General features: G+C 48.8%; 1 protein-coding gene across 1 annotated transcript in view; it reads right to left on the bottom strand.

The window, feature by feature from the left end:
• The window catches only part of LOC146869416 (FACT complex subunit SPT16-like), a 276,041-nt gene that overhangs the window by 32,446 nt on the left and 223,732 nt on the right, over nucleotides 1-19,863 (bottom strand). The gene's annotated exons all lie outside the window — the stretch shown is intronic.

The following is a 19,863-nucleotide window of genomic DNA, read 5'->3' on the forward strand; positions in this document are numbered from 1 at the left end:
ACGTTTAAGGTAGTAAGTACACGACAAGGGGTACAGACCACACCAAAGGGACCAACACCCTGATGAATGCCAGAGTGACCCGGCTGGGCACGCAAATAGCTGGCATAAACATGTTGGTTTTAGCAGGGGGATTATAGGGTCGTTACCTGCCCGTTTCTTCATTTTAACCCTGCCAGAGGTTGACAAGAATAAAAGTGCGAGAGTCAACCCCTAGACAGTTTTAAATTTCTTTCTGCTTTTCTTTTGGTCCCTTTACTCTGAGAGACTATCTGTTGTCTTTCTCTTCGAGAAGCACAATTTTGTGTTTATTCTAACTGTTCTGTCTTTATACTCTACCCTCACCACCGTCTTTCGTCATTCATTCTAAAAAATTGCGCTCCACCAAAGGTGTTGGTCTGCACCTTGGTGTATGATGCGGCCCAATGATGAAGCATGACACTCTCGGGTGTGTGAGGGCAGTATTATAAAATCTATTGATTTTCCCACTTTCTAGCATCCTAGACTGCAAGATTTGCTTTTTCCTGTTATTCTTTGTCTCTGTTAAGTGTGATTAAGGAAGATTTAGGTACCCGAATTCTAGGATTTCAGGTCGCAAGGTTGAGCTGAGCTGGGTCCGGATGTCTGATCTCTCCATGGTTCTGGGTTAAGAGGTGTGGAGAGAGGTGTCATTTTTGGTGCGGTACTACAGATAGTTCCAGCAGTGTGGTGTACCACGGTTGTCTGGCCCAAGTTGGAGCTACCAATATTAGTATGAGGGAGTGTTGTTGTAGTTTGCGCACCACTAGTGGAATGAGTGGGAGAGGCAGAAAAGCGTACGCAAATCTGCCTGACCAGTTCATCCATATCGCATTGCCTTTGAACAATGGGGGTGGGTATCTGGCGGCGAAGCTTGGGCATTTGGTGTTTTCGTGGGTGGCGAAGAGGTCTATCTGTGGATGCCCCCACATTTGAAAGTACGGGTGAAGAACTTGTGGGTGAAGCTCCCACTCGTGGATTTGTTGTGTCAGTCTGCTAAGAAGATCCGCCACAGTGTTTTGGAGTCCTGGGACATGCTGAGCCAGGAGAAAGATTTTCTGGGTTATGGCCCATCTCCATATGCTCTGTGCTAGTTGAGAGAGCTGTGGAGAGTTTGTGCCGTCTTGTTTTTGAATATAATACATGGCTGTCATGTTTTCTGTACGGATTAGGACTGCCTTGCCTGAAATCTGTGTTTGAAAAGATTTTAGGGCTAAGAAGATTGCTAGTAACTCCAGGTGGTTGATATGGAGTAACTTCTGTTGAGGTGTCCATGTGCTCTGCATGGTGAGATGTAATAGATGAGCTCCCCAGCCGGAGAGCGATGCGTCCGTTGTCAGTACTATCTAAGGAACCGGGTCTAGGAACGGTCGACCTTTGGAAAGGTTTGTGGTGTTCCACCACTGCAGAGAGTGATGGGTGCGACCGTCTACCAACACCAGATCTGTTAATTGACCCTGGGCCTGGTTCCACTGGCGCGCTAAGCATTCTTGGAGAGGACGCATCTGAAGTCTTGCGTGAGGTAGTATGAAGATGCAAGAGGCCATCATCCCTATTAGTTGCATGAACACTCAAGCTCGAAGGGAGTGTTGTGCCATGAATGTTGCGCGTGGAGCCTGAATGCTTGCAATCCTGGGGGGATTGGGGCAGGCTAGCGCTTTTGAGGTGTCTATGGTGGCACCAAGATATTGTTTCACATGGGATGGTTTTAGATGGGACTTTTCGTGGTTTACCGTGAAGCCTAGCTGGTGAAGTAGTTGGATAGTGGTGGACGTGTGTTGTACACACTGATTGTATGAGCTGGCTTTTATCAGCCAGTCGTCTAGGTATGGGAAGACATGAATGTGTTGTCTTCGCAGATGTGCTGCCACCACTGCTAGGCACTTGGTGAATACTCGTGGTGCTGTTGTGACTCCGAAGGGGAGCACTTTGAATTGGTAGTGTTGTCCGTCCACTACAAATCTGAGGTACTTCCTGTGAGCGTTGTGCACTGGAATGTGGAAATAAGCGTCTTTTAGGTCCAAAGTGGTGAGGAAGTCGTTTTGGGAGAGCAGCGGAAGTACCTGCTGAAGCGTTACCATGTGAAAATGATCTGAGTGTATGTATCCGTTTAGGGGTCTGAGATCTAGGATGGGTCGTAGAGTCTCGTCCCTTTTTGGTATGAGAAAATATAGGGAGTAGACCCCCATATTTTGTTGGTTGGTAAGAACGTGTTCTATTGCCTTTTTCTGTAGGAGGGAGATTACCTCCTCCTTTAGTAGCATTAGATGTTCTTGTGACATTGGGCGTTGTCTGGGTGGAATGTTTGGGGGGGTAGATATTAGTTCTAGGCAGTAGCCTGACCGAATTATTTGTGTTACCCATTTGTCTGAAGTGATGGTAGCCCAGACAGGAAGGAAATTTTGGAGTCTGCCCCCGACCGGGTGGGATGGTCTGGGGGAAGTCATTGGGTAGGCGGTGTGGCAGAGCGGGCGGCGCCTCTTTGGTAACCCCTTGTAAAGGTGGACTGAGTAGGGGATTTGTATGAAGTGGACGCGGTGTCTGAGGAGTAGCCTCTGGATGTGCTCCGAAAGGAAGAGCGGTGAAAGAGCGTCTGGGAGGGTGTGATTGCAAGGCTCCCATAGATTTTGCCGTGTCCGTATCCTTTTTCATTTTTTCTAGGGCCTCATTGACTTTTGTGCCAAACAGATGTTCTTGGTCAAAGGGATGGTTGAGGATAGAGGCCTGTACCTCCGGTTTAAAACCTGAGATCCTTAGCCAGGCATGGCAACATTGGACGACGCTAGTTTTGATGGCCCTGGAGGCTGTGTCTGCTGCATCTAGGGCACAACGTATGGAGGTATTTGTAATGGTTTTGCCCTCCTGAATTAGTTTGTTGGCCCTAGCTTTATATTTATCAGGGAGATGGTGCATTATGGCTTGTAATTCGTCATAATGGGCCCTGTCATATCTGGCTAGTAGCGCCTGTGTATCGGCGATACGCCATATATTGGCAGCTTGGGATGCAGTACGCTTGCCTGATGCGTCCAATAGTTTAGATTCTTTGTCAGGTGGTGGTGCTTCGCCTGACGCCTGGGAGTTGGCCCTTTTACGTGCGGTGGATACTACCAGAGAATCTAGTGGCGCTGGCCCTCTGATGTAGGAGGGACCTGTAGGGGCGGATTTATATTTTTTCTCGATGCGCAGTTGATGACCCTGGCTCTAACTGGGTCCTTAAAGACCTCTGGCGCATTCTTTACAACTCCTTTGAGCATAGGTAATATGGAGGTGGACCTATGTGTGGTGTCGAATGTATCGAGGAGGAAATCTTCTACGGGGTCGGTATGTAAATCTACCCTGTGATAGTGTGCCGCCCTTTGCAGTAGATGGTTGAACCCCAATGAGTCCCCTCGTGGAGATGGTCTGGAAGGGTAAAGATCATCCTGTGGGATATCAGGGATATTGTAATCGTCCCATGGGTCTGGCGATCCTGTGGGGGTGGGGTCCCCGTTAGGTAGGTCCTGGGGCACATCCTCTATGTCATCATATGGGTCCCCCTGATCATCATCATCCGGAGACGGGGTCGGGGAACGATGAGGTTGGAGGGGAGAAGGTGGAGGAGGTGGAGGAGGAGAAGGTGGAGGGGGTGGAGGAGGTGGGAAAGGTATTCTGAAAGGGGAGGTAGCAGAGTCCTTCCTCTTTGGAGGTGGAGGCGGAACAGGTTTCTCCAACTGTCTCTTTTTGATAGAGAGCATTAAATGTCCAGTTTTGGGATCCTTGGTTAGTGTTTTTTGCAAGCGATCCGGTGTACAGAGTTCTGGTGAGGTTGGTTGGTCCGTCGGCGCCGAAGGCGTCGGGCCGTTGGTTTCTTAGGTTTATCTGTACCGGTTTGTTGTTTGGAACCATGCTTAGGAAGCTCCGGTTGTTTGGTAGGCGCCGAGATGGGTTTCGGCTTCGAAGTGTCGGTACCGGTGGCCTTGTGTGCTTTGGTCGGTACCGAAGATGGTGTTGGTACCGAAGAGCTGGGTTTCAACCCCGAGTGTTTTGGAGCTGGGCTCGGTGTCGAGATGGAGGCCGGTTTCTTTTTCGGTGCCGAAGGATGTTTATCGGCACCGACGTTGGGCTGGCTCGAGCCCGAGCCGCCGGAAGGCTCAATTGGCTTCTTTACCAGGCCCGAAGGTGCGGTGTAGGAAGCAGTGTCTTTGGTCTTGACTAGGCCCGGAGGCGAAGGTGTGACCGAAGCCTTTTTCGGTGCCGGCGAGGGTGTGGGGGGAGGGTGGATTAGTACTCACGACCCTCTGCGCCGGAGTGATGTCCTCCACATCTGAGTGGTCGGCTTCGGAGGCGCTGACGATTCCCTCATCAGTGTGATGCTGTTCTGGAGCGTCGACGCCTTCTCCGAAGATGTCGTCCGGAATCGTCGTCGAGGAGTGTGCCATGGTTCGTCTGGCTCTTCGGTCCCGAATAGTTTTCTTGGACCGGAAGGACTTGCACGCCGGACAGTCTCGAGCCTCGTGTTCAGGGGAGAGGCAGAGATAGCATACCTCGTGGAGATTGGTGTGGGGGAATTTGGACCCACATCGAGGGCACTTTTTAAATGGAGTCCTTTCCATTAGCCAGGACCAGAGCTTGGGTAGGCCCGAAGGCTGCCGTCGACGACTGGAACCGAAGGTGTGTGCCGATGAGAAGGCGCGTCGAGTGGGGAGATCGCGATCGAAACAATACCGCGAATTGGGGTGAGGATTGCGCGTCGATCGTCGAACTGGAAGCTGTTCGGAACCGGAGCGCGAAGATTACATCCGAGCCCGATGGCGGAAAAAAACAATCTGAGGATGGAGCCGAAGCCCATGCGCAATACGATCCAAAGGAGGAGTCACCGACCACGTGACTTCCAAAGACTTTCTAAGAGGAAAAACAAACTGCAAACATCCGGGCCCAACACCAGATGGCGATCTATGCACAAGTCTGTAATCTGCAGCTCATATGCCTCGAAGATGTTACTTACCAGTATGCATCTGTTCTTGGCATGTAGAGCTGCAGAGTTGTACACTGTGCATAGAGCGCCATCTGGTGTTGGGCTTGGATGCTTGTACTTTGTTGTTGTCTTGGAAGAGTCTTTTGTAGTCATGAGATAGGTGACTCCTCCCTTGGATAGTGCGCATGGGCATCGACTCCATCCTCAGATTGTTTTTCGCCATGATGGAGTCAGTAAGAGATAAGAGATGTCCATGTGAATGTACCGAATTAAGATAGTACTGGAACAGATACAGTTTTCGGGGAGGTGGGTGGGTGTGTACAACTCTGCAGCTCTACATGCCAAGAACAGATGCATACTGGTAAGTAGCATTTTCCGTTCAAGGCATACGAGCTGCAGATTGTACACTGTGCATAGACTGTACAGCAGTGTCTCCCCTAGTGGTGGTCACCTGCATCTGTTGTAGTGGTTTGAAAAAGTGATTTAAGAACAGCTTGGCCTACGGAAGCCTGTTGCTTAACCCGTACGTCAACACAATAGTGTTTGGTGAAGGTGTGTGGTGTAGACCATGTTGCTGCTTAACAGATGTCATCTAAGAGAATGTTCCCTAAGAATGCCATGGAAGCCCCTAGTTTGTGTGTTGAGTGCGCTCTAGGGGGAATTGTTAATGTGCGTTTAGCCTTCTGGTAGCATATTTGAATGCATTTAAATATCCACCTAGCGATCCTAGCTTTGGAGATGAGGTTACCTTTATGAGGTGGTGAGAAGGCTACACGCCTTTGTCTCTCTAAAGGGTTTAGTTCTGTCAATGTAATAAAGTAGAGCTCTTTTGACGTCAAGAGTGTGAAGAGCTCTCTCTGCTACAGAGTCTGAGTTTTGGAAAAACACCGGTAACTCAACTGATTGGTTAAGATGAAACGCAGAGATTACTTTGGGAAGCAATTGTGGATTTGTTCTAAGAACCACCTGGTTACGATGTATTTGTAAGAATGGTTCTTGAATGGTTAAAGCCTGGATCTCACTTATTCTCCTGAGAGAGGTAATTGCGACAAGGAAAGCTACTTTCCATGTGAGGAAGGAGTAGTTTCTTACCTGTAACTCCAGTTCTGTAGTAGGGGTATCTCTGTGATAGTCAAGCTTCCATCTACACGCATGTCCTATGCGCATAAGAGACGAGATTTTACATCTGGTGTGTTTTTAAGGACGTGGATCCTGCCTCCTGTAAGGAAGATGTCCTCCTTCCTTACTTACTGCTCTTGGCTCAATCTGGTTTTCATTGTCATTCCATAGTAGTTCATCTGGCAGTTTTGACTGCTTATTGGAAATGTCCTTAACAAAATTTTGTTTGAAAATCCCAGTCATCGGAGATTTTCTTGAAGGATTGACGGAAGTGTTTCCTCCCATTCGGCGCCCTCCGTCTTCCTGGGAATTGCATGTAGTCCTGTCACAACTGATGAAGGATCCCTCTGAACCCTTACGTAGGGTTTTTTCTTCAGCATCTGTCCTGGACAACGGCGTTCATTGCGGCCGTAACTTCTGCCCGCAGGGTCAGCGTGCTTCAGGCTTATGTTGTACAGAACCTTATACGGTTTTCATTCCTCTAGGGTAGTTATGAGGACTCACTCTTAGTTCCTTCCTAAAGTTGCGTCAGAGTTTTATGTAACAAGTGCTGTTACACTGCCTGTAATTGTCAGAATCCATCTTCTCCTGCTGAGAGCGCTTGCTTCCCTGATGTTAGGAAGGTTTTGTAATTCTATTTTTGGACAAGAATTATGATATCCGTAATTCAGAACAGCTATCTGTAATCTATGGCTCGGTCTGAACTGGCATAGCTACCTCCGAACTATCTGTTTCTGGGTTGCTTGTTTTCCTGTATTCAGCTGTGTCATCAGAAAGCTGGCAAGCCTTTCCTCAGCGAGCCTAGGGCTCATTTTTCCTGAGGTAAAGCAGCTGCTGCGCCTTTACTTCGTAGCGTACCTATTTTGGAATGCTGTAAGGCTGCCACTTGGAAGTCAGTCCATACCTTTGCTAAACACTACTGCCTGGACTCTGATGCCAGGGCAGATGCTCCGGTTGGGCAGGCTTCGCTGCGGATTCTATTTGCACCTTAGTGGGTGTGTTTGTTTCTTCCACCGCTGGGGTTGTTTTTTGGGATATGCTTGCCATTCTGTTCACATGATTATGACTATCACAGAGATACCCCTACTACAGAAGGAGTAGATTCTTACCTGTAACTCCAGTTTTGTAGTAGGGGTATCTCAGTGATAGTCATAAGCAACCCGCCCTCCTCCCCAGTGGATGAAACAGTGATCCTGATGCACCAGGCCTTTCTTTATACGCCTTCAAAAAGAACTGAAAGTAACTGGCACTTGGCTGTGAATCATGGGATACCAAGGGTCTCTGGAAGGATCCTTAAAGGCACGGTATCCATTTGCAGACATATAATGGCAGCCTATGGGGCTTGTCTGTCCAACCCTTCATCTCGATCATGAAAAAGGCATTTTTGTGAAGGGGAGTTTCTCTATGTGTGAAACTTAGTGAAATAGTTGAATGTGACCGTTACCTGGCTATTCTTTTCAATTCAGGATGAAGTAATGGCCAGTGTAGCCTGGTGTTTCCAGGCTGCATTATTATCTCTTAAGTGTCTATGCAGGACTGCAGTGGAAGACACCTTAAGAGACTATTGAAGTGCTCCGGGGTCCACGCACATGGGCGGGACTATTCACATGATTATGATCCCCTACTGCAGAACTGCAGTTCACATTTGTGTAGAGGTTCAAATGGGGGACCCATGAACCTGGTAAGAACAATGTTTAAATTCTACACCAGAGAGGGTGACAGTTGGGGTGGGGGGGGGGGAGATTATCCTTTTAAGGCACTCCATAAATGCTTTAATTGCAGGTACTCTAAATAGTGACAAGTTGTGAGAAAGTGCCATCTTTCTTGCATGGTATGCCCCCACTTTTTGCTGAATTGCTGAATGTACTTTGACTGAGTGTGCCCTGGACTCCTGCCAATCAGGTGCCCAGGGCCTATGTTCCTTCCCTAAAAACACAAAACCCAAATTGGCAAACCCTGGCCACATGTCAGCTCCTGGTATATAGTACCATTGGTACCCAGGGCCTTGTGACCAGGGAAGGCCTCCAAGGGCTGCAGCACTCATTGTGCCACCCTTAGAGGCCCTGTACCCTTACACACACACACTGCCCTTGCAAGCTGGGTGTCTGGGTGCAAGACAAAACAAAGAGTCGACATGGCACACATCCCTGTGTGCCATGCCCACCACCTACACTGCCATGGCATACATCAGCCACCCCTCTAGCTGGGTGCCCTATGCCATTGGTGTGGGCACAGGCGCAGGAGCCCTGTGCCCCTACAGTACCCAGGTCCATTCCTGGGCACTGTAAGTGCAGTGCTGCCATTTAAGAGTATATGGTGCTGAGAGCTCGTCAAACACGAACTCCACAGCACCATAATGGCAACACTGAAGACTGAGAAGTTTGGTATCAATCTTCTCAGCACATTAAACCCACACTGATGCCAGTGTGGGATTTCATGTACCAAGCACCCCAGAGGGCATCTTAGAGATGGCCCCTAAAACCTAACCCACAATCCACGTCTGTTCTGAGGCTGCCTAGGCTGCCACACAGCAGAAATGTTGCTGGACCCCTGGGTAGGAGAGCCCCTGCTCTCCTGGGCCTGCAACAATGCACATCCTGGGCGAGGTGCTAGATCTCCTCCCCCAGGATGGGCAGGGGGAAGCTTCAAAGGCATGCCGCCTCTGTGAGCTTCCCCAGACCACTGCAACCCCCCACTCTGGCGGGAAGCTTGGCCGGAAACCCCAAATAAGGACAGGGGATGTGCCAGCCTGCCAACCCCACCCCTCAGGTGGGGGAGGCGAGGTGAAGCACATCTTTGGGCTCTCGCCATCTTGAAGATGGGAAGCCCTGCCCAATCAGGACTAGGCTACTGCCTTTCTCCCACAGGAGAGAGACAGGATAGGAGGTGTACCCACCCCAGGACAGGGACCCATTGGTCCCTGCCCTTCACCTACCTGTAACGCCCCTAAATCTAGTATTTAGGGGCACCCTGAACATTCCTTCCCCAGATTCCAGATTCCAAAATCCGAAGAAGAGCTAGAAGAAAGAAGACCTGCCCTGCAGCTGCTAAGAAGAGGAAGACACCAACTGTTTGGCCCCAGCCCTACCGGCCTGTCGACCCTCAAACCTGCTCATGCTCCAACTCAGCATCTCTTGTGGCCAGCAACCTCACAAACCCTGGAGAACCTGGCTACCTTTTGACTCTAAACCCCTGGGACTCCCATGAGTAGAGGCTCTACTCAAAATCTACTTCTAATCTCTGGCAGCAGCACGGAACCGTGAACCCTTCACACTCTGCACCCGCCAAGCCTGGCCTGTGCCGGAGTGAACAAAGACCACGAGGACGACCCCACGGCGACTGTGACCCCGAGTCCGGCACCCAAGGACCTCCCTCGACGCTCCTGAAGAAGCCTGCAGCCTCAGGACCAGGTGCCCCCCCAACCGCGATCAACAGAGGGTAAAATTTCCCGACACCAAAAGGCACCCCTTCACCCGGCGCCCCGCGGCCTCCTGTGCCCAATCCCGGGGTACCTACCTATCCTCCAACGACCCAACTTACCTCTCGAAGTGGTGGTGGCACCTGAAGAATCTTCGCCCAGAGCATGCAGTCTTTTTCTAAACCGGAGATTTCCCATTGAAATCAATTGAGCGCCCGAAGGCTCAAAAGCACCCTGCACCCAGCCCTGGCAGTGCAACCTCTACACCTATCTACTTCCCCACTTGCCCTGAGTAAGTGACCAGGAGCCCAGCTCCCACAGCCGCGTGGCCTGCTAGTCAGCAGCCACCAACCAAGGCCCCCCTACCTCTCATATGATAACATTGGGCCTAACTCTCTCTGCACCCGGCCGCCCTTGTGCCGCTGAGGGTGAACCTACTCTACCTACCTGACCCTGGGGGACCCCTGAGTCTATGCCCAGAACCTCAACTCTGCCAGTCGAGTACTTACCTTTAAACCGATAATTCAATTTTCTCCATAGGGTAACATTGACTGGCTTTTCCTGAAATTTCTTCTAAGTGTGGACTTTCCAAAACTTAAAATATTCACCAAATATCAGCCGAGTAACAAAAACGAAAATACTCACCTGCTCATAGGTGAGCTCCCAGTGCTGGATCTTGGTGCCCAGCACTGACTCTGAAAAATACTTACAACTGTACTTACCAGTAACCCAATTTTTTCCCATAGGAAATCATTGACTGTTGTTCTGTGAGATTTCTTCTAAGTGTCAATTTCTGCAAACTTTAAATATTCTTTTAAAATCATAATTTCTGAAAACGTAATTACTTACCTGTTTTAGATAAAGGTCCCAGTACTGAGTCTAGGTACCGAGTACTAGATTACAAAAGTAACAAGAACATACTATACCTGCAACTTGAATTTTCTGCCATAGGGAATCATTGACTGCTTTCTATGAAATATTTTGTCAATTTTTAAAATAGCAAAATATTGTCGAAAAATCATCACAGTAATTAAGTCGACTTTTATCACTTGATTCCAAGTACTGACCCAGGGCTGCATCTATGATCCAGTCCTGGAATTCCAAAAGTAATCCTAAAAGTAATCTGTTGCAAATAACTTGAAACTTCCATTGAACTCAATGAATTATTGTGTTTAAAATTGTGTTGCGTATTGCAACCACTTGTAACTTTCTACAAAAGTCAATTGCATATTGCAAAAGTATTTATATAAAGCATCTCATTCTGAGAAAGTATATTGTAATACCTATTGTTGGTTCTAAAATAAAACAAGCATATATATTTTTTTATATATAAACCATTGGCCTAGAGTTCAGTTATTGAGTGTGTGAGACCATTTGCTGGCTGAGTGTGTGCAACAAATGCTTTACACTATCCTCTGATACTGCCTTACTGCTCGACCAAGCTACCACTTTAAAGAGTAAGGTTATATCTACCTTTAGCCTCTGCCAAACCTCTGGGGACTGTGGACTCTGTACATACTGTACCTATTTGGGAACAGTATTTACAGAGTCACTTTCTCACATTGGTTGATCAGCGGTGGGATACAAACTTGCATTTGTTGGACTACTTGGTTACCATCTGATTACACAGCAGAACTCTTAAAATTGCCTTTAGAATTCTGATTGGTCTTTTCCAAAAATACTAAAAGTCTTGCTAGGGCCTTGCTTAAGTCCCAATAGAATTTTAGAAAAATAAAAGTCACTACAGTCAGGGTAGAGGATTAGAACGGTCAGGTTAGAATGACTCAAACAAACCAAGCTATTAGTGAAAATAATAACATGGACCTGGTGGAGGAGCTCGACCTCACACCTTACTTACGCTTGTCTTTCAAGGAATTGAGGTCCCTATGCAAACTTAAAAAACTGCAAATGGGCCTGCATCCAACCAAACTAGGGCTCCAGGAGCTCTTGGCTGAGTATGCTAGGGGCCACCCATCTGAACATGGTGATGGCCAGTGAGATGAGGAAAGGGAAGAAGAGGAGGTGGATAATAACCCCCCCCCCCACACTATTCCCTAGGGAGGAGAGGAACCCCATACCCTTCAATCCAAGAATTAGCATCTGGGGACCTAGAGATCACACAGGTGACTCTGGTACCAGAGAGATCACTGGGGGACCCACCAGTGAAGAGAACAGCCTTCTAGAAAGGCTGGCCAAAAGATTAGAGCTAGAGTCCAGGCTCCTGGCTCTAGAAACAGAAGAGAGAGAGATGGGTTTAGCACCCATCAATGGTGGCAGCAATAATAAAAACAAGGATAGGGAGGAAACTTCGGACCTTAAAATCCCCAAAGGGATTGTCCCTAAATTTGAGGAAGGTGATGACATCACCAAATGGTTCACAGCCTTTGAGAGGGCTTGTGACATAAGAAGGGTAAATAAACCTCTCTCGGGGGCACTCCTGTTGGAACTCTTCTCTGGTAACTGCAGAGACAGGCTTCTGACCTTCTCTGGGCCAGATGCAGGATCCTATGACCTCATGAAGAAAGCTCTGATTGAGGGATTTGGTTTCACTACTGAGGAGTATAGAATTAGATTCAGGGGGCTCACAAAACCCAGACACAGTCCTGGATTGACTTTGTAGACTTCTCAGTGAAGACACTGGATGGTTGGTTAGCTGGACATGGTGTGCAGGATTTTACTGGATTGTACAATTTATTCATGAAAGAACATATATTAAGTAACTGCACAAATGGAAAGTTGCATCAGCATTTGGTAGACCTAGGTCTAATTTCTCCCCAAGAATTGGAAAAGAAGGCAGACCACTGGGTCAAGACTAGGGTGACAAGGACAGCCACTGGGGGTGACCAAAAGAAAGTGGTCACAAAACCTCCCCAGGGGAAGGTGGTGAGAATCCTTAAAATAAAAAGTCTGAATCTTCCAAAGGGCCCCAAAAACCTGTTCAGGTGGGTGGGACCCAAACCACTCCCTATGTGCCTCAACCCTATAGGGGGAAGAACTTTGATCCCTTAAAGGCCTGGTGTAATAACTGTAAGAGGCCAGGACACCTAACTGTAGATACATCTTGCCCCCACAACAAAGCCCCTAAGGCACCCAGTACAGCTACTCCTGGAGCAGCAAGTATACAGATGGGATCAGCAGTGTACCCTGAGCAAATCTGGGAACACACTGAAGCAAGTCTAGTCTCCCTGGGAGAAGTGGAGTTTGCCACTGTAGCTGTGTGGCCACCCAACTTAAAGAAATATTTACAGTACCCCTGGGTGAATGGAACTATGGTAGAAGCTCTGAGGGATACAGGTGCCAGTGTCACCTGTATCCCTCAGAGACACACTGCTTTCCCCTGAGCAATATTTGATTGGGAAGTCTTACCCAGTCACCAACGCTGACAGTGTCACCACTAGTCATCTGGAAACCTCAGCCTGGGCTGAGGTTGAGCTAAAGGCCCATGCAGCCATGCTGGGCATCCCTGAATTGGTGTGTGTGCAAACCAGAGCACAGTGCAAGAGGAAGGGTGAAAAGGTAGGTCTGGAGCCTGAAATAATGGCCCAACCAACCAAGAGAAAAGCTAGGAAGACTGGGGAACCAGCTTCTGTACAGCAAAACATTCAGGACCCCTCTCCACAGGGAGAGGATTTGGATACCCCTGAGGGAACTGAGCCCATGGAGCTTGACCCTTACCAGGTTGAACTCTTGGGCCCACGGGGACCCTCTAGGGAAGAGCTGTGCCAGGGTCAGCGAGACTGTCCCACTCTTGAAAGCCTGAGGCAGCAAGCTGTTTCAGAAGCAAGGGGAGATGTCCGTGGTACCCACAGAGCTTATTAGGAAGAGGGATTACTGTATGCTGAGGCACGAAACCCCACTCCTGGAACCACCAGGAGGGCGGTAGTGCCACAGAAATACAGGGAGTTCCTCCTAACTTTGGTTCAGGACATCCCCCTGGCTGGACATCTGGGGCAATCCAAAACTTGGGAAAGGCTAGTGAGTCACTTTTACTGGCCCCAGATACACCAAAAGGTGAAGGTGTTTGTCAGCTCCTGTGTTACATGTCAAGCCAGTGGCAAGACAGGTGGCCACCCAAAGGCCTCCCTCATCCCACTACCAGTGGTGGGGGTACCCTTTGAAAGGGTAGGAGTGGACATTGTGGGTCCACTTGAACCTCCCACAGCCTCAGGGAACACATTTATTGAAGTAGTGGATCATGCTACTAGGTACCCTGAAGCAATTCCACTTAGGACTACTACAGCTCCTGCAGTAGCCAAGGCACTCCTGGGTGTCTTCACCAGGGTAGGGTTTCCTAAGGAGGTGGTTTCAGACAGAGGTTCCAACTTCATGTCTGCTTACCTGACACATATGTGGAAGGAGTGTGGAGTGCAGTACACATTTACTACACCCTACCACCCACAAACCAATGGCCTTGTTGAGAGATTCAACAAGACATTGAAAGGTATGATCATGGGTCTCCCTGAAAAACTCAAAAGGAGGTGGGATGTCCTGTTACCATGCCAGCTTTTTGCTTACAGGGAAGAACCACAGAAGGGAGTAGTTTTCTCACCCTTTGAACTTCTGTTTGGTCATCCTGTAAGGGGACCGCTTTGTCTTGTAAAAGAGGGCTGGGAGGGCCTCTTCAAGAGCCCAAACAAGACATAGTGGACTATGTGCTTGGCCGAAGGTCCAGAATGGCTGAGTACATGGAAAAAGCATCCAAGAACCTTGAGACCAGCCAGGAGCTCCAGAAGCACTTGTATGACCAAAAAGCTGCATTGGTTGAATTTCAACCTGGGCAACAGGTGTGGGTTTTGGAGCCAGTGGCACCAAGGGCCCTCCAAGATAAATGGAGTGGCCCTTATCCTATCCTAGAAAGAAAGAGTGAGGTCACCTATTTAGTTGACCTGGCCACTAGCAGGACAACCAAAAGGGTTATCCATGTGAACCGCCTTAAGCTCTACAATGACAGGGCTGACATCACCATGCTGATGGTGACTGATGAGGAACAGGAAGCAGAGAGTGAACCGCTCCCTGACCTCCTCTCCTACAGCCCACAAGATGGGTCAGTAGATGGTGTTATCTTTTCAGACACCCTCTCTGCCCAGCAGCAGACTGACTGCAAGCAAGTCTTGCAACAGTATGCTAGCATCTATTCCCTGACCCCTGGTCTGACAAACTGGTGTACCCATGATGTGGACACTGGTGACAGTGCACCTGTCAAAAACAAAATCTATCGACAGTCAGACCAAGTCAAGGAAAGCATCAAAGCTGAGGTCAGCAAGATGCTGGAGTTAGGGGTCATTGAACCCTCTGAGAGCCCCTGGGCTAGCCCAGTAGTTCTGGTCCCCAAACCTCATCAACAAGGTGAAAAGAGAGATGAGGTTCTGTGTGGACTATAGAGGGCTCACCAAGACAGATGCTCACCCTATTCCAAGAGCAGATGAGCGGATAGATAAATTAGGGGCAGCCCAATTCCTCAGTACCTTTGACTTAACTGCAGCGTACTGGCAGATTGGCATGGCCCCAGGAGCAAAAGAAATGACAGCATTCTCCACCCCTGATGGGCATTATCAGTTTACTTTGGGCTAAAGAATGCCCCTGCTACCTTCCAGAGGTTGGTGAACCATGTCCTGGCTGGGCTGGAATCCTTTAGTGCAGCTTATCTTGATGATATTGCTATCTTTAGCTCCACCTGGCAGGATCACCTGATCAACCTTGGGAAGGTTTTAGAGGCTCTGCAAAATGCAGGTCTCACTATCAAGGTATCCAATTGCCAGATAGGGCAGGGCACTGTGGTGTACTTGGGCCACCTTGTGGATGGAGGCCAAGTACAACCCTTACAACCCAAGATCCAGGCCATCATGGACTGGATAGCTCCAACCACCCAGACCCAAGTCAGGGCATACCTTGGCTTGACTGGGTACTACAGGAGGTTTGTGAAGGGATATGGGTCCATTGTGACCCCCCTCACAGAACTCACCTCCAAGAAGATGCCCAAGAAGGTTAACTGGACAGTTAGTTGCCAAAACGACTTTTGACACCCTGAAAGAAGCAATGTGCTCAGCACCAATTCTAAAAGCTCCAGATTATGCCAAGCAGTTCATAGTGCAGACTGATGCCTCTGAGCTAGGGATAGGAGCGGTCCTATCCCAGACCAATGATGAAGGCCAAGACCAACCTGTTGCTTTTATATGCAGGAGGCTACTCCCCAGAGAGCAGCGTTGGAGTGCCATTGAGAGGGAGGCCTTTGCTGTGGTTTGGTCCCTGAAGAAGTTGAGGCCATACTTGTTTGGTACTCACTTCCTGATTCAAACTGACCACAGACCTCTCAGATGGCTAATGCAGATGAAATGGGAAAATCCAAAACTACTAAGGTGGTCCTTCTCCCTACAGGGAATGGACTTTGAAGTGGAACACCGACCAGGGACTGCCCATGCCAATGCAGATGGACTTTCCAGGTTCTTCCACTTAGACAATGAAGACTCCATAGGGCAAGGTTAGTCTCATCACCTTTCGTTTGTGGGGGGGTGTGGGCACAGGAGCAGGAGCCCTGTGCCCCTACAGTCCCCTGGTCCATTCCTGGGCACTGTAAGTGCAGTGCTGCCATTTAAGAGTACATGGTGCTGAGAGCTCGTCAAACACGAACTCCACAGCCCCATAATGGCAACACTGAAGACTGAGAAGTTTGGTATCAAACTTCTGAGCACATTAAACCCACACTGATGCCAGTGTGGGATTTAATGTAACAAGCACCCCAGAGGGCATCTTAGAGATGGCCCCTAAAACTTAACCTACAATCCACGTCTGTTCTGATGTTGCCGAGGCTGCCACACAGCAGACATGTTGCTGGACCCCTGAGTAGGAGAGCCCCTGCTCTCCTGGGCCTGCAACAATGCACATCCTGGGCGAGGTGCTAAATCTCCTCCCCCAGGATGGGCAGGGGGAAGCTTCAAAGGCATGCCGCCTCTGTGAGCTTCCCCAGGCCACTGCAACCCCCCACTCTGGCGGGAAGCTTGGCCGGAAACCCCAAATAAGGACAGGGGATATGCCAGTCTGCCAACCCCACCCCTCAGGTGGGGGAGGCGAGGTGAAGCACATCTCCGGGCTCTCGCCATCTTGAAGATGGAAAGCCCTGCCCTATCAGGACTAGGCTACTGCCCCCATCCCACAGGAGAGAGGCAGGATAGGGGGTGTACCCACCCCAGGACAGGGACACATTGGTCCCTGCCCTTCACCTACCTGTAACGCCCCTAAATCTAGTATTTAGGGGCACCCTGAACCTTCCTTTCCCAGATTCCAGATTCCAAAATCCGAAGAAGAGCTAGAAGAAAGAAGACCTGCCCTGCAGCTGCTAAGAAGAGGAAGGCACCAACTGCTTTGGCCCCAGCCCTACCGGCCTGTCTACCCTCGAACCTGCTACTGCTCCAACCCGGCATCTCTTGTGGCCAGCAACCTCACAAACCCCAGAGGACCTGGCTACCTTTTGACTCTAAACCCCTGGGACTCCCATGAGTAGAGGCTCTACTCAAAATCTACTTCTAATCCCTGGCAGCAGCCCGGAACCGCGAACCCAGCACACTCTGCACCGGCCAAGCCTGGCCTGTGCCGGAGTGAACAAAGACCACGAGGATGACCCCACGGCGACTGCGACCCCGAGTCCGGCACCCAAGGACCTCCCTCGACACTCCTGAGGCCTGCAGCCTCAGAACCAGGTGCCCCCCCAACCGCGATCAACAAAGGGTAAGATTTCCCGACACCAAAAGGCACCCCTGCACCCGGCGCCCCGCGGCCTCCTGTGCCCGATCCCGGGGTTACCTACCTATCCTCCAACTACCCAACTTACCTCTCAAAGTGGTGGTGGCACCTGAAGAATCTTCGTCCCCGAGCTTGCAGTCTTTTTCTAAACCGGAGATTTCCCATTGAAATCAATTGAGCGCCCGAAGGCTCCAAAGCACCCTGCAGCCAGCCGCCCGACTGGCCCTGGCAGTGTAACCTCTACACCTATCTACTTCCCTACTTGCCCTGAGTAAGTGACCAGGAACCCAGCTTCTACAGCTAGTCAGCAGCCACCAACCAAGGCCCCCCTACCTCTCATAGGATAACATTGGGCCTAACTCTCTCTGCACCCGGCCGCCCTTGTGCCGCTGAGGGTGAACCAACTCTACCTACCTGACCCTGGGGGACCCCTGAGTCTATGCCCAGAACCTCAACTCTGCCAGTCGAGTACTTACCTTTAAACCGATAACTCTATTTTCTTCATAGGGTAACATTGACTGGCTTTTCCTGAAATTTCTTCTAAGTGTGGACTTTTCAAATCTTAAAATATTCACCAAAAATCAGCCGAGTAACGAAAATGAAAATACTCACCTGCTCTTGGGTGAGCTCCCAGTGCTGGATCTCGGTGCCCAGTACTGACTCTGAAAAATACTTACAACTGTACTTATCAGTAACCCAATTTTCTCCCAATGGAAATCATTGACTGTTTTTCTGTGAAATTTCTTCTGTCAATTTCTGCAAACTTTAAATATTCTTTAAAAATCGTATAACTTCTGAAAACGTAATTGCTTACCTGTTTTGGATAAAGGTCCCAGTACTGAGTCTAGGTACCCAGTACTGGATTACAAAAGTAACGAGAACATACTATACCTGCAACTTGAATTTTCTTCCATAGGGAATCATTGACTGTTTTCTATGAAATATTTTCTAAGTGTCACCTTTTAAAATAGCTAAATATTATTTAAAAATCATCACAGTAATTAAGTCGACTTTCATCACTTGATTCTAAGTACTGACCCAGGACTGAATCTAGGATCCAGTCCTGGAATTCCAAAAGTAATCCTAAAAGTAATCTGTTGCAAATAACTTGAAACTTCCATTGAGCTCAATGCATTATTGTGTTTAAAATTGTGTTGCCTATTGCAACCACTTGTAACTGTTTACAAAAGTCAATTGCGTATTGCAAAAGTATTTATATTAAGCCTGGGCAAAGCACTGTGCTACGCTCGCGTAGTTTGCGAAGTTTGCGCTACTTCGCACTACGCAAATTGCACGTAGCACAGTGCAAACACGCGTAGCGTAGTGTTGCGTAGTGCAGCGGTCATTTTTTGCTTGCTCGCGGTCCTCAATGTCAAGTTGGCGACCGCGAGCAAGCAAAATGACTTCCCGGCAAGACTTTTCCTTGTTCGCGATCAGCAACATCAAGTTGGCGATCGAGAGCATGGAAAATAAACCTCCCGGCGAGATTCCCAACGCGAGGAGGTCAGGATTCTCATTGCGAGTGGTCGCGTATGCTCGCGACCGCTCGCGATGAGAAACTACCAGTTCGCGTTGAGAAAGCTGCCGCTCGAGTAAAAATCTACTCGAGCAGCAGAAAACTACAGCTCGCACTGTGCAAGATGCTGTTTTCAATGATTGCACAGTGCCGGTTGCTTGTCCGCACTGTGCAAGCATTGAAAACGACATCTTGCACAGTGCGAACAGGGTACTACGCAGTTCGCGAAGTGCTACGCGTAGCTCACGTAGTGCAAAGTGCACTTTGCGTAGCTACGCGAAGCGCTACTTCGCGAACTACGCCCAGGGTTAATTTATATAAAGCATCTCATTCTGAGAAAGTATATTTTAATACCGATTGTTGGTTCTAAAATAAAACAAGCATATTTTTTATACCTATAAACCATTGGCGTAGAGTTCAGTTATTGAGTGAGTGAGACCATTTGCTGGCTGAGTGTGTGCAACAAATGCTTTACACTGTCCTCTGATACTGCCTTACTGCTCGACCAAGCTACCACTTTAGAGAGTAAGGTTATATCTAACTTTAGCCTTTGCCAAGCCTCTGGGGACTGTGGACTCTGTACACCCTGTACCTATTTGGGAACAGTATATACAGAGCCACTTTCTCACAGTAACCTGGGACAAATGTTAGGGGCTTTTTTTACGTGTGATTCAAACTGGACAGGCATGCGATTTCAGTCATGAAAAGTGCTGCTAAATCAGCAAAGAGTCTGCTCCAAGAAGAACTACCATTCGTGATTTTAGGCTCTGACTATTATCGTAGTTTTCAGCACAGTCTTGTGACACAGGTATCCTTTCATCTTTGCTTTCCAGTTACAAGAGATGGAGTCTGTTGCACAGCATCGTAGGCTTCATGGTGATGCAGTTACTCCAGTTGGGTCTACAGGCCAAAACTATTTGGGAACAACAACTTGTAAAATTCCAGTCCTTACACTATATGGTAGGATTAGGCACACCAATTAAGTATACAAAAGACACGATTAAACATCAATATATCAGTGCTGAAGGTCTGGGCTGCTATGGAAAAAGCAACATGGAAACTAAATTGGTGAAGGGGAAAGCACTGAAGAAACGATGACTACCG

The sequence above is a fragment of the Triturus cristatus genome, chromosome 1_1 (assembly GCF_964204655.1).
Source record: "Triturus cristatus chromosome 1_1, aTriCri1.1, whole genome shotgun sequence".
NCBI lineage: Eukaryota > Metazoa > Chordata > Amphibia > Caudata > Salamandridae > Triturus > Triturus cristatus.